Source organism: Lynx canadensis, chromosome B4 (assembly GCF_007474595.2).
Source record: "Lynx canadensis isolate LIC74 chromosome B4, mLynCan4.pri.v2, whole genome shotgun sequence".
Taxonomy (NCBI): Eukaryota; Metazoa; Chordata; class Mammalia; order Carnivora; family Felidae; genus Lynx; species Lynx canadensis.
The window spans coordinates 70546320-70560240 of record NC_044309.1 but is presented as its reverse complement, the minus strand read 5'-3'; the positions used below and the strand labels follow the sequence as shown (position 1 = coordinate 70560240).

General features: G+C 34.2%; 1 long non-coding RNA gene across 1 annotated transcript in view; it reads right to left on the bottom strand.

The window, feature by feature from the left end:
* LOC115518834 overlaps positions 1-13921 on the bottom strand; it is a 37448-nt gene that overhangs the window by 11265 nt on the left and 12262 nt on the right. The window contains exon 2 of the long non-coding RNA XR_003970332.1: positions 8953-8976. This is a non-coding gene — a long non-coding RNA (uncharacterized LOC115518834). The remainder of the gene's footprint in view (positions 1-8952; positions 8977-13921) is intronic.

Below are 13921 nucleotides of genomic sequence, written 5' to 3'. Positions count from 1 at the left end.
CAGCTTTTGATTCAAGTAACATTTATTGAGGGTTTGTTGTGCCAGCGCATTCGCTTTTCTCATTTTAATCCATAGACCCAACCTACAGGTAGGTGGTATTTTCCCTGATTTTAAAGATGGGAATAGGGGCGCCTGGGTGGTTCAGTCGGTTAAGCATCCAACTTTGGCTCAGGTCATGATCTCATGGTTCGTGAGTTCGAGCCCCACATCAGGCTCTGCACTGACAGTGTCGAGCCTGCTTGGGATTCTCACTCTCCTTCTCTCTCTGCCCCTCCCCTGCTCTCTGTCCCAAAAAATAGAATAAACTAAAACAAACAATTAAAAAAAGAAGATGGGAATATATCTGAGTGGTTTACTGACCTAGTTAAGGTCAAACAAGATAGTGTGTGGTTAAACTTGATTATGCTTCATGGATCAGTACTGTTTTTATCTACTTAATATTTGCCTTCTGAAAACACGTTTTTTTGTTAATGACTTTCATTTCCACTGATTCAGTATTACTTGCTCCTGATTAATAGACGTACTAGAGCATGTCTTGAGAGAAACAAGATTTCTTTTGAGATTCTGAGACTAAAATAAAAGTAAAGCAGATCCTTCAGGAAATTCCCAAATCATTTTGGGTTATTTTCCAGAATACTTTGGGACTCGTATCACAATGATAGACAAAATTATCATAGGTCATATAGGAGGTTATTTTAGATGGTACCTGGCACAATAGTAGTATTGTTGAAAAAGCATGGTGAGAGAGTTGCTGCTTTTTTTAGAAAATCTTCTGAAACACTAACGACAGTGTCTAGCATCTAGTAAATTCTCAGTGCCAGCTAGTGTTATGATAGTTAATGTTACATTACCGTGCTGATGAAAGTTTTACGGTAGATTGGTTAATGACTTCCCCCTTGAGATCTGATCTGACTCTGTCTTTGCATAAAGTAATTATAATTCAGCACACTTTTAGATTTACTTATTTTTTTGTAAGCGAAAACACCTTCTAAATCTGGGAATTCAGCAATTCATTCAAATTAAGATCTTTAAGAATTATCTAGGTCAGTGTTTTCAATATTTCCCACCTGGGAACTACCTTAGGAGACCAAAAAGAAAGTGAAGCCCCAGGTTAACAGTACAGAGTTTTAACATAACATAGGGATAGGAGAAGAGGCTGCAGGAAGATGCTGGAGTAAGGAAAATAGGACTTTTCATTTTTTTCTCTATTTACCTCTGAAGTGTTTGGGTTTTTAAATAAGAATGTATTTGTATATTAATTTTACAGTTAAAAACCTTCACGAATACGTACAATTTAGAGAAGGTAAGGTAAGAGAATTGATGGATTATAGTTGCATTATTTTCAGAATGGTTCTTCTGGTGGCTTATGCCAACATACTGCCAGAGAGAAATATGCATTATATGTTTTAATGGCACTAATGACAGTTAATATAAATAGTTTAAAGTTTAGTGCCTGTGATAATGGATTTTGCTTTCAGATTCAGAAAGGTTCTTAGAGATAGCTTGATGTCTTATGGTATTTAGTCTATTTTTCCTAAGCCCTTCTGCTTTACCTATTTTTGATAGGCTACCAAGCAATGCCAAATGCCTGACATAATAACCAACAGATATTTGAGTGTCCCTAAGTTAAAGGCACTCTGTAAAATACTATGGGGAAAGACAAAATAAGTCAGATAATATCTGTGCCTTTGAGGGATTAACAGTGTTATATCCTTTAAGATATTTGATTTGAAATGTCATCTGCAAAAAGAATATGTGGACGGGGGCGCCTGGGTGGCGCAGTCGGTTAAGCGTCCGACTTCAGCCAGGTCACGATCTCGCGGTCCGTGAGTTCGAGCCCCGCGTCGGGCTCTGGGCTGATGGCTCAGAGCCTGGAGCCTGTTTCCGATTCTGTGTCTCCCTCTCTCTCTGCGCCTCCCCCGTTCATGCTCTGTCTCTCTCTGTCCCAAAAATAAATAAACGTTGAAAAAAAAAAATTTAAAAAAAAAAAAAAAAAAAAAAAAAGAATATGTGGACTAAATGGCAAGGAAAAAAACAAGCAGTGTCTTTCCATTTCACGTATGGCTCACTATATGGCCAATAATATGTTACTTGACCTCTCAGCACCTCATTCTGAATCCTTACATGATACTTATATTAGCATTTGTAAGCATTTTGAGATCTCTTCTTAAAATATGCTTTGAACTATTCAGTCTAAATGCTGCTTTCTGGAAAGCTACTACTTTAAAGAATGGGAAATGGTGTTAATGGAGTTAATCTTGTGTAATTTCAGTGTGGGTTGTCAGGAATATCTTTAAGTAAAGAAAATGACTCTAATCTTCTTAAGCAATTCATTTTCTCAAGCGCTGTGAGGCGGGAGCTAATTTACTCGGCCTGTGTACATAGACCCTGTCTGATTAAAGAAAAATTTTACTCATGGAAAGAAGTCAGGACATCCATGAAATTATTTAAATTTAGATATACTGGAAAATATTATAAAATAGAAGATATATTAAAATGTCTTTTTCATTATCAGTTTCCTTAAAACCCAACTCAGTCACCAATATAGAAATGAAATCCCTGTTACAAGGAAGAAATTTAATTACGGAGTCAAAACAAGAGCTATTTAGTTGTTTTTAAAGAGAAGAGATCAAAGAACTGGTCACTCCTTTACTGAGCACGTTCAAGCAGCAGGATGGGAGTGGGGAGTGGAGAGGGTTAGGGATTCAATTCTTTATGCTTTTATTCCAAGTCACCCTTTTCTGATGAGTCTTAGTGACATTCTCTTAGACTAGTTAGGTCAAGATTCTGAACTTTTCATTACAATAGTGTTTTAATCTTAGCTGATTATTGTTTCCACCCCCACCCCTAGTCATAAAGGACTAGTGTTCTTTTTAAAAAAAAAGAAGGTGAAGGCTATTTCTATAAAAAAACAAACAACCTTTATACGTTTTTTAGGGTTTAGTAAATGGATTTCTTTTGCACCTGATTTTCAAAAGAAAATTCATTTACGTTGCATTTTTTCAATAAATATCTTAAGGTAAATCTAATAAATTTTTATGATATGTGAATAATAACGATGCACTTTACCTATTTAGAAGTGATTTTAGAAAAATTGAGAAGCAGTTATTCTGAATTCAAAGAACATTCTCCCAAGGCATTGAAAGAGAAATTTTAATATCATAGTGAAGCATTTGATGATTGTGTTTTTCTTATACGTCTTGTCTCTAGTTTTGATTATTGTGATAATTTTCTAGCTGGCTGCCTCTATTCTTCATTCTAACCAGTCCATCCTGTACCCTTGTAAACGTAGAAATCTGATCCTGTCATTGTGTTGTGGCCATTTAGCATTTCAGTGGCTTCCCAGTATCTATGTTATAAAAGTCCAAATCCCTAAACATAGCATATATATACCTGCACAGTATGGCTTTAAATTATCTTTCAAGTCTCGTCTTCCACCTGTTCCATAAAACATCTTTTTTGTTTGTTTGTTTTTGAGTTTATTTATTTATTTTTGAGAGAAAGAGAGAGAGAGAGAGAGAGGGACAGAGAGAGAGAGAGAGAGAGAGAGAGAGAGAGAGAGAGAGAGGCAGCACAAGCAGGGAAGGGCAGAGAGAGAGAGGGAGACACAGAATCCGAAGCAGGCTCCATGTTGTCATTGCAGAGCCAGATGCTGGGCTCAAACCCACAAAGTGTGAGATCATGACCTGAGCCAAAATCAAGAGTCGGATGCTTAACCAACTGAGCCACCAGACGCTCCAACATACTTTTTGTTTTCGCTGTTTGCTCTTTACCAAATAGTAATATTTTCTGTGTTATGCATCTCAGCCTCCCATTCCTGTTGACAGTGTCTCTTCTTGCTTAGTTTAAATATCTTGTCTATTAAATCTGTGTTGTCATAACACTTGTATATGTCTGTACTATCTCATTACTCATACTAATTTGATTAAATATCTGACTCCTCTATCTATTAATTATTCAAAGGCATTCATCTCTGTACCTCAGGGACCCATCGGTGTTATAACATAATAGGTTAAAAATCCTGAATGAATACCACAAATATACTTTAGTAAATTTATTTGGCAAATATATATATTGTGATATATATAATTTCAGGAAAGTTCTAAAATAGTTTTTTTACCCTCACAGAAAATTTAGTAGAATTAGGTCTCATTAGATTGCTTTTCCACTTTTATAGAATTGCCAAAATCATTTTAATAATTTCATCTTTGTCATTACTACCTAGAAAATGTCTACGTTTTATTTAAATATTAAATGCATTGTAGAATTTCATTTACTGCTCAGAAAAAGCTCTCAAGGGTATAACTATTCTTCATTTCACAAATGAAGTGTCTAGAGCTTGAAGAGGTTGGGTAGTTTACTCTAAGTGGCAAAGAGAGTTTAACTTAGCTCTTTAGTTTCAAGGCCCATGGTGATGCAACATGTCTCCATTCTCCACTGTGCTTAACTAGTGGATAGTTAATTCGTGCCTATCTCTTATTGACTTGTATATTTCTAAAACTTTATGATATTGAGGCAAATTGGGAGAAGACTCACTTTAAGTGACATAATGATAATAGCTGTTGATCACTGAGCACTATGTGCTAAGCATTTTACAATTTACTAGAACATACCTGTAGAATAAGTACTGTCGTTATCTTCGTTTTGTGGATGAGGACTCGGAGATTGAGTGCAATTAAGAAACTTGAGAAAGATAAAACATGGAGCCAGAGCTGAAAACTGGAACCTTTTTCTAATAGAATCCAGAGACCCTTAAACCATCAACTTGGTTTGAAATTAAATGAATGACTCCAGTCAGGTCATAGAAGCCAACACAGGTGTTCTTTTGAAGTCACCTTATCCTAGGTTTTGAGTAAATGTTCAAATACATGAACATCACAGAAAAAGGCAAGGCATCATAATTGAGAGCCTGCAGAAACAAAAGATAATATAAATAGACCTGCAAGACTTTATAATTCTAGATACAGATGTCATGTTTACTCTTTTTAAAAGAGTAAGAGACAAGCTTAAAAATGTACAGAAAACAAGAAGCTAAAACAATTTAGCATAGGGACGCCTGACTGTTTCAGTCTGTAGAGCATGTGGCTCTTGATCTCAGGGTTGTGAGTTCGAGCCCCGCATTGGGTGTGGAAATTAATTAAAAAGAAATACTTTAAATAAAAACAAACAAAACAAGCATATTTGAAAAAGGACCAATAGACTTTCTAGAAGTGAAAACTTTAATAATCAAAACTTAAAACTCATTATATGAGTTTAATAACATCACACAAAATTGAAAAGCAAACTAGTAAACTAAAAAATAGTTCAGAAGAAATCCAGAATGGAGCAAATGTGAGATTAAAAAAATACAGAGGTGAGACATGGAGGACAGAGGAGATTTCAGATCATTTCATTGGAATCTGAAGGAAAGGAGAAGGAATAAGGTAGAGGCAACATTTTAATAGATAACAGCTGGGAATTTTCTGAAACTAGTAAGACACTAAAATAAGGATTTAAGAAGTCCAGTGAATCCCAAGCAGTGTAAGTAAAAATAAGCCCACATTGAGATACATCATAGTGAATATGCAGAGCATCAATAATAAAAAGAAGAATCTTACAAGCGTCCAGGGAAAGATTATTCTCAAGAAATGACTGGAGTGATAGCTAAGTCTCCAGAGAATTGATGGAATATATTAAAATAACTGAGAAAGTTTGCAAGTAAGTACTGACTCACTCAAGGAAATTCTAAAACAAAGAAACCCACAAAGAAACAAAAACAAAAAAAATGCTTCAGGCAGAGGGTAAATGATCCCAAATAAAAAAACCTAAAGTGGGGAAAATGAATGATGAACAGGAAAAGTGGTAAATATATATGTAAATCTATAAACATTGACTTCGTAAGATGATAATGTCTGTAATATCTGCTGGGTTACAAAAGAATGATAAATTAAAACATAGAGCCTGGGAGGGAACTTAAAGGAGTTAATGATCTAAGGTTGTGTTATCTGTAAAAAAGGGTAAATATATTGATTAACTTCGGTCTTCTGTAAGTTAGAATTGTGTGGTATATCTATAATAATCACTAAAATAATAAAACCAAGTGTAACATCCAAACTAAGTAAGCAAGATGATTGCTCTAGTGTGTGCCCCACAAATTAGAGCTTTGTGGTTAGTTTGATATACTTGATAAAAGAAATTTGATGAAAATACAAGAATCATTTACATTATCATGAAAAATTTTCAACATTGATTTTTTTAAAGAATAGGAAGAGTTGTTAGCTTCTTCAAACATAATTTCAAGTGCTGTAAACTTTGTATGATTGTAAAAAAGAGATTCAAAATTTACTATTTTCTAGACATTGTCACAAACACTTTACTTATTAATTTTTAATCATAAACTTTGAAGTGTGTGTAGCCATTTCACACACAGAATCCACTACTGAAAAGCTCTGGTCAAAGAAGCAACTCAAATTTCTTATTAACATTTTGAAAATACTTTGTTTTGAAACTTTATGTTAACTCAACATTTAGTATCTTCTCCTACTATAGTTATAGTTAGTGTAGTTATAGTATCTTCTCCTACTGTAGCTGTAGTTACTTCATTTTCTGATCATATTTATATAAAAAAGGTAATAACATGTTTTTCACTAATTCCTACTCCTAAATTCTCCTCAGTCTACTGAGGAGATGGTACAGATGTCATTTTCTACATATGAGGGAAAAAATTTGGAGAAAACTACAGTATGTAGAGCCAGATGGAGTTCGGGAAGAGGGAGAAGGGAAAATTCCTCATTATCTTTAATTATCCTGCATTTTAAGGCTATACTAAAAAAAGAAAAAATATTAGAAAATATTTATGTCTATAAATATGAATACTCTTATTTTTTTCCTTTTCCTTTTCCTTCACTTTTCTCTCTTTTTGGATCATGCCCCTGTGCTCTCACTCTGCATTTGACAACTGACTTGATCAGTTCCATAGCCACAAAAAGTCATAAGTCGTTGGTTTCATAAGATACTTCTGTGACCTTTGTACTGATGGTTGCTTAGTGTTCCCAAAAGGAAACTCACTAGGAGCCAGCCTTCAACTTCAATGCCTACTCTAATTTCACAGTGAAATATATCTTTGTACTTCTAACCCTGTCCCAGGTCATCCAACTCTACTCGGTATTCTTCTTCATGTCTTAATGCTCTAAGAAAAGCCAGAGGCTCTCCTACGTTTTTCTCTGCCTATTTCTGAAGTGTTAGAATGCTTATTTTATCATGCATTCACTTTCTAGGTGAGAAATCAAATAAAGTATTTTGATAATCAGGTGAATTGCTCTAGTAATTGCAGCTGAATAAAATCTCCCTTAGTAGGAGTTGTTGACAAATATTCTACATGTATTTAATAAGACAAATTAGAGAACTTAATATTTTAAGTCCTTGGTTATTGATTTTACAATTGTGTTTAATGTCATCCAAGAGAGTAGACAAAACAATAAGTCTTATGAGATATGAGTTAAACTTAGGTTTCTGGTCACTTATAATATGAATGTGGTTGTACAAGTGAGCTTTTCCTCCTGAAGATCATATAAAAGCAATAGGGAAATCAACATTTTTAAAGCTTACAAACAATATAATAAACAAACTTAAAGTACATGTAAGAGCTACCAAGGGCCCCTGAGACCTGAAAAAAAGTTTTATGGTAAGAAGTGAAAAAAAGTGGCAGATGGGTTCAATAACAGTAGACCTCAAAAGCACACACATTTAAAAAATAAAATTTTTTTCTGAAGATGAGGGGCCTGCCCTAAAGACAAAAAGTTCTATCTCTTGTTAGGAAGGGTATGAGAAATTGAGTAAGCAAGGCTGGTGACAAAAACCCTGCTGAACTTGGTTTGGGGCTAAACAAAGCATTGCAAACAATGATGTGTTGCATTTGTGAAAAGCAGAAGAGAGAATCTGAGTTATAAATCATGAAACATTACTTGATTTCTGTGTTCTAACCTAGTATCTCTATCAAATAACTGGGCCAGGAAAATTCAACTCATTCAATAATGAGTAATGAAGGACACTGGGCACAACCTCAACAAAAGGCACTCGAAGATAAACATGTGGAAGGGAGGTACAAAATTTATCAGCAAATCACACAAAGGTGGCCATAAAGAGGATAAAAGTTGTGGCACACACTTTTCTGTGGTAAAGCAATTGTTTCTACGAAGGAAGCTACCAAAAAAGAAATGGAAGAAGAAAGAAAAAAACATAGGAAATACGAAACAAAAGGAGGAGGAGAGGAAATCTGAGATAGCAGATTTCAAGAAAGATGCAGAAGACAAAAACAAACCATCAAAGAAATGAAGATGAAATTGAAACAAGTACCCAAAAAAGTAGATGATGAGAAAAATACAGTAAGGGACAGAAAATATAAGGAGAATAAAATTGAACTCTTGCAAATATTTGAAAATTTAAGCACACATGCCTGCATGCAAGGACAATCATAAAACACAATGGTTAAGATGTAAAAGGATAACAAAAGACCTTCAAATTTGTGGTCACAAGAACATCTAAGACAGAATTTAAGAATATACTTTTCTATGGAATTGCAAAAGAATCTTGGATTCCTGGAAGGCTTGATGGACTGAGTACTAGGATGAATGAATTCTTCCTAGCTAAGCAGAAAACCATGAGTTTCCATATCTGAGTATGGATAAACTCAACCTAACTGAAGCTGTGGGCCAGCCTCAGATCAACTCAAAACCTAGGAAGAATCCAAATAAACAGCCTTTCTTTCCAACAGTCAAATGAAGAAAGAACTTGTACTGTTTGAGAAATAGACCAACACTGGTCCTTCATACGTAATGTTGGGAATGGAGTTTTTAAAAGTAAGACTTTCAATGAAGCAAGAATGTGTGATCCATACTGAAGAGAAAACTTACTGGTGAAATATTAAACAGTTTCTCCTAAGATCAGAAGAAAGGAAATGATATCTGTACTCACCAATTTTGTTACATACTAGAGGTCCTAGCCAGGTCCAGCAGTAAAGCAAAGAAAAGAAATTGAATGTATTAAGTTTGCATTATTTCTTTTGGAAGACAATATAATAGTGTACATAGAAAATACCAAGTTATCTACCAAGAGAACAATACAAACAGCTACAACTAATAAATAGTTTTATCCAGTTCATAGACTATAAGGTCAATGTACAAAAGTCAGATTTGTTTCTATGTAATAGTAATGAATAATTGGACAATGAAAAATTTTAAACAATACTATTTACAACTATAAAAACATGAAATATTTACAAATATACTTAATAGAGCTTACATACCTTCTATGCCATTAACAATGAAACATTTTTGGGATTAAAAAAAAGAGAGAGAACCTAAGAAGATGGAGAGAGGAATGATATTCATTGACTGGAAATCTCAATATTGTTAAGATGTCAGCTCACCCCAAATTGGTATGTAGATTAAATTAATTGCCAATCAAAACACAACCAGCTGTTTGTGTGAAAAATGATACAAATGCTTTGGAAAACTGACAGTTCTCATAAATTTAAACATACTCTATTGTATGACTCACCAATCCCACTCCTAAGTATATATCAAAGATTGATGAAAACATGTCCACAAAAAATTACAAAATGTTATACAAAAATGTTCACAGTAACTTTATTTATAATAATAACTGGAAACAACCCAAATGTCTATAAAAGAAAAGTGGATAAAGAAATGGTATATTCATACAATGGAATAAAAATTTTTAAATACACTAAATTTATAAATATCAAAAACATTGTTTTGCATGAGAGAAGCCAGAAACAAAAGAGAATGTGCTGTGATTCCATTCATATGAAGTTCAAAGCAGGCAAAATAAACTATAGTAATAAACATCAGGACAGTGGTTGCCTCTGAGTATGTTGGCAGGGGGAGTGAGTAGCAGGGTTCAGAATCAGAGGGGGTTGGATCCAAGGGCTTGAAGGATCTTTTCCATGTGAAGGAAATATTCTGTATCTTGTTTGGAATGGGGTAAATGGATTTGTAAATTTGTTAAAACTTGTCAGACTGTGTGCACTTAAGATCGGTACATTTCACTGTATGTAGATTATACTTGAATAAAATTATAAAATCTGTGTGGCAGTCATGGAGCTCTTTGACTTAGACATTCATTCAAGAGTGCAGCAGGTATGCAGTTAACCTATAGCCTCAAGCTGTAACACCTTTAAGATGTGCTGCAGCATTGGAGCTAAGGACATGTTCTCTTTTGCACCTCCAGCCAAATGACTTAGCATGGCCTGAGTATTAGATGCTGGCCATTTCTGCTCAATGAGATACTTTCTTAATGGGAAGTTTGTTTAGAGCTTCCTCTTAGAACTAGCCACAATGTTTCAGAGGTGCACTATAGTCTGAGGCTCTTCCTATCCATCTGTCCTTGCTTTCCCCTCTCTTTCTCACATTTTAGACTTGTGGCATGGTCTGAATGTTTTTTCTGGCCTACTTCTGCTTCCTCTTGCCTTTTTCTTTCACAGTCATTAGGCTTAGTAAATCTCTTCCATGTCTAACTCCATCTTGGCTTTTGCCACAAACTGTCAATTAAAAAAGTCTGTGATAGAAAGGAGACTAAATATATGTCATATCAATACATTTATATGGGTGTAATTCCAGAAAAGTTTTTTGTTTTTTTTCCAGAAAGTAAATTGCATTTATGCCTTTATGCTGGATGCAACAGGCTTACCTAAAACATGTATTTAATGGTTGGATATAGAGTTGTGTACAAAGGCACAACTGTAAACAAAAGGCTCTCTGTAAACAGAAAGCAGAAGTTACGATCAGATTAGGAGGAATTCAAGCCAAAACACATTAAGGAAAGGCAATTTTGTATTCTTAATACCAAAACCGGACAAGGATGCCACAAGAAAACAACATTATAGGCCAATATCCCTGATGAACATAGATGTAAAAATCCTCAACAAAATATTAGCAAAACAAATTCAACAATACATTAAAAGGATTATACCCCATGATCAAGTGGGATTCATTCTAGGGATGCAAGGATAGTTCAACATTCACAAATCAGTTAACGTGGTACACCATTAATCAAATGAGGGATAAAAAGCCTATCATTTAAAAGATGCTGAAAGAGCATTTGACAAAATTCAATATCCATTTATGATGAAAACTCTCAACAATGTAGGTATGGAGGTAGTGTGCCTCAAAATATAAAGGCCATGTATGAGAAAACCACAGTTAACTATGCTCAATGGTGAAAAGCTGAAAACTTCTCTAAGAAGGAACAAGACAAGGATGCTTACTCTCATCACTTTTATTCAAAATAGTACTGGAAGTCCTAGCCACAACAGACAACAAAAGAAATAAAAGCTATTTAAATTGGTGAGTAAGAAGTAAAACTTGCACTATTTACAGATGACATGATATTATACATAGAAAACCCTAAAGCCTCCATCAAAAAACTGCTACAACTGATAAAATAGTAAAATTGCAGGATACAAAATATGCAAAAAACCTGTTATATTTCTATCTACTAATAATAACTTATCACAAAGAGAAATAATCCCCTTTGCAACTACATTAAAAAGAATAAAATACCTAGGAATAAATTTCACCAAGGACAGGAAGGACCCATATATTGAGAACTACAAAATGTTAATGATATAAATGGAAGAAGACTCAGATAAGTGGAAAGATGTATTATGCTCATGGATTAGAAGAATCAGCATTATGTCCATACTACCCAAAGCAATCTACAGATTCAATGCAATCAATATAAAAATTCTAATGTCTGTTATTTTTCAAAGAAACAGAATAAATAATCCTAAAATCTATATGGAACCACAAAAAACTGAATAGCTAAAGTGATCTTGAGAAAGAACAAAGCTGAAAGCATCATACTCCCTGATTTCAAACTATATTACAAAGCTACAGTAATAAAGACAATAAGGTATTGTCATAAAAACAGACATACAGATTGATGGAACAGAATAGAGAGCCCAGAAATACACCCATGCATATATGGTCAATTAATTTATGACAAAAATGGGGAAAAGAAAATCTCTTCCATACATGATGTTGGGAAAGCTTGACTGCCACATGCAAAAGAATGAAACTCAACCCTACCTTACAGTATATCCTAAAGTTAACTGAAAGTGGATTAAAGACCTGAAACCATAAAACTAAAAGAAAACATAGGTGGTAAGCTCCTTGACAGTCTTACTGATATTTTGAATCTGACCCCGAAAGCAAAAGCAACAAAAGCAAAAATAAATCAGTGGAAGTACATCATACTCAAAGCTTCTGCACAGCAATGGAAACAAACCATCAACAAAATGAAAAGGCAACCGACTAAACAGGAGAAAATATTTGCAAATAATGTATCTGATAACAGGCTAATATCTAAAATACATAAAGAGCTCATAAGCTCAGTAGCAAAAAAATCCGATTTTAAAAATGAAGATGTGAGTAGACATCTTTTTACCAAAAAAGACATACAGATTGCCAAGAGGTACATGAAAAGATGCTCAACATCATTCAGGGAAATGCAAATCAAAACTACAATGAATATTACTTTACATATGTTAGAAAGACTATCATGAAAAAGACAAGAAACAACAAGTGTTGGCTAGGATGTGGAGAAAAGGGAACCCTTGTGCACTCTTTATGAGAATGTTGAGTTTCCCAAAAAAATTAAAAATAGAACTACCACATGATTCAACAATCTGATTTTTGGGTATCTGAAGAAAGCGAAAACACTAATTTGAAAAGATATATGCACCCTCATGTTTACTGCAGCATTATTTACAATAACCAAGAAATGGAAACAGCCTGTGTCCACCAATAGATGGATAGATAAAGACTTTGTGGTATATACATAAAATGAAATATTAGTCATAAAAAAATAATGAAGTCTTGCCATTTGCAACAACATTGATGGGCCTTGAGGGCATTATGCTAAGTGAAGTAAGTTAGAGAGAAAGACAAAAACTATATGATATCTTTTATATGTGGAATCAAAAAGAAAAAAAAATCAAGCTCATAGATACAGAAAACTGGTGGTTGCCAGAGGCAAAGGGTGGCAAGATAGTGAGAAATGGGTGAAGGGGTTAAAAGGTAAAAATGAAAAAGAAGTGAAACAATGTTAGAGGGAGCTGAGGATTTTTTTAAATTAATTAATTAATTAATTAATTTTAGGGAACTGCGGATTTTAATTATTTCCTGAAGTGAGGCTACAGCAAGACTCATGTTGCCCATTGAGGAGGCTTTGATTTCATATACCGATGGCTCAGATGATAATTTCCCATTCCCCTCCTTGCCTTGGTTAGAGAATCTGGTTAAGTAAATTGATATTTGACAGTATTGAGGGTATACAAAAACAACCCAAGGATGGAATATTGTATATTAATCTATGACTGCAGGAAGGAGGCTTTTCAAAGTAAATCAGGAATTAAATTTCACAAAATGCTGTTTCACTGTGAAAGGAAATAGACAAATTCATCTGCAAGGACATGTCAGACACAGAAAAATTAAAAAGTAAATTAAAAATAAATTTTTAAAAAAGGAAATATTCATTTTGACAGCATGAAGAGACATTTCAAATATTGGTGATTTTAAAGGCAACCAACAAACTGAAGGATGAAGAGAAAGGAAATTTCCCCTGAAAACAAATAATTGTACATGTGAATCATTCTGTAGTTAATTTTTCTTATTAACTTGTTTTATTTTTTATGTTTTTAAATTTGCATCCAAAACAGTTAGCATATAGTGCAACAATGATTTCAGGAGTAGATTCCTTAGTGCCCCTTACCCATTTAGCCCATCCCTCCTCCCACAACCCCTCCAGTAACCCTCAGTTTGTTCTCCATATTTATGAGTCTCTTCTGTTTTGTCCCCTTCTCTGGTTTTATATTATTTTTGTTTCCCTTCCCTTCTGTTCATCTGTTTTGTCTCTTGAA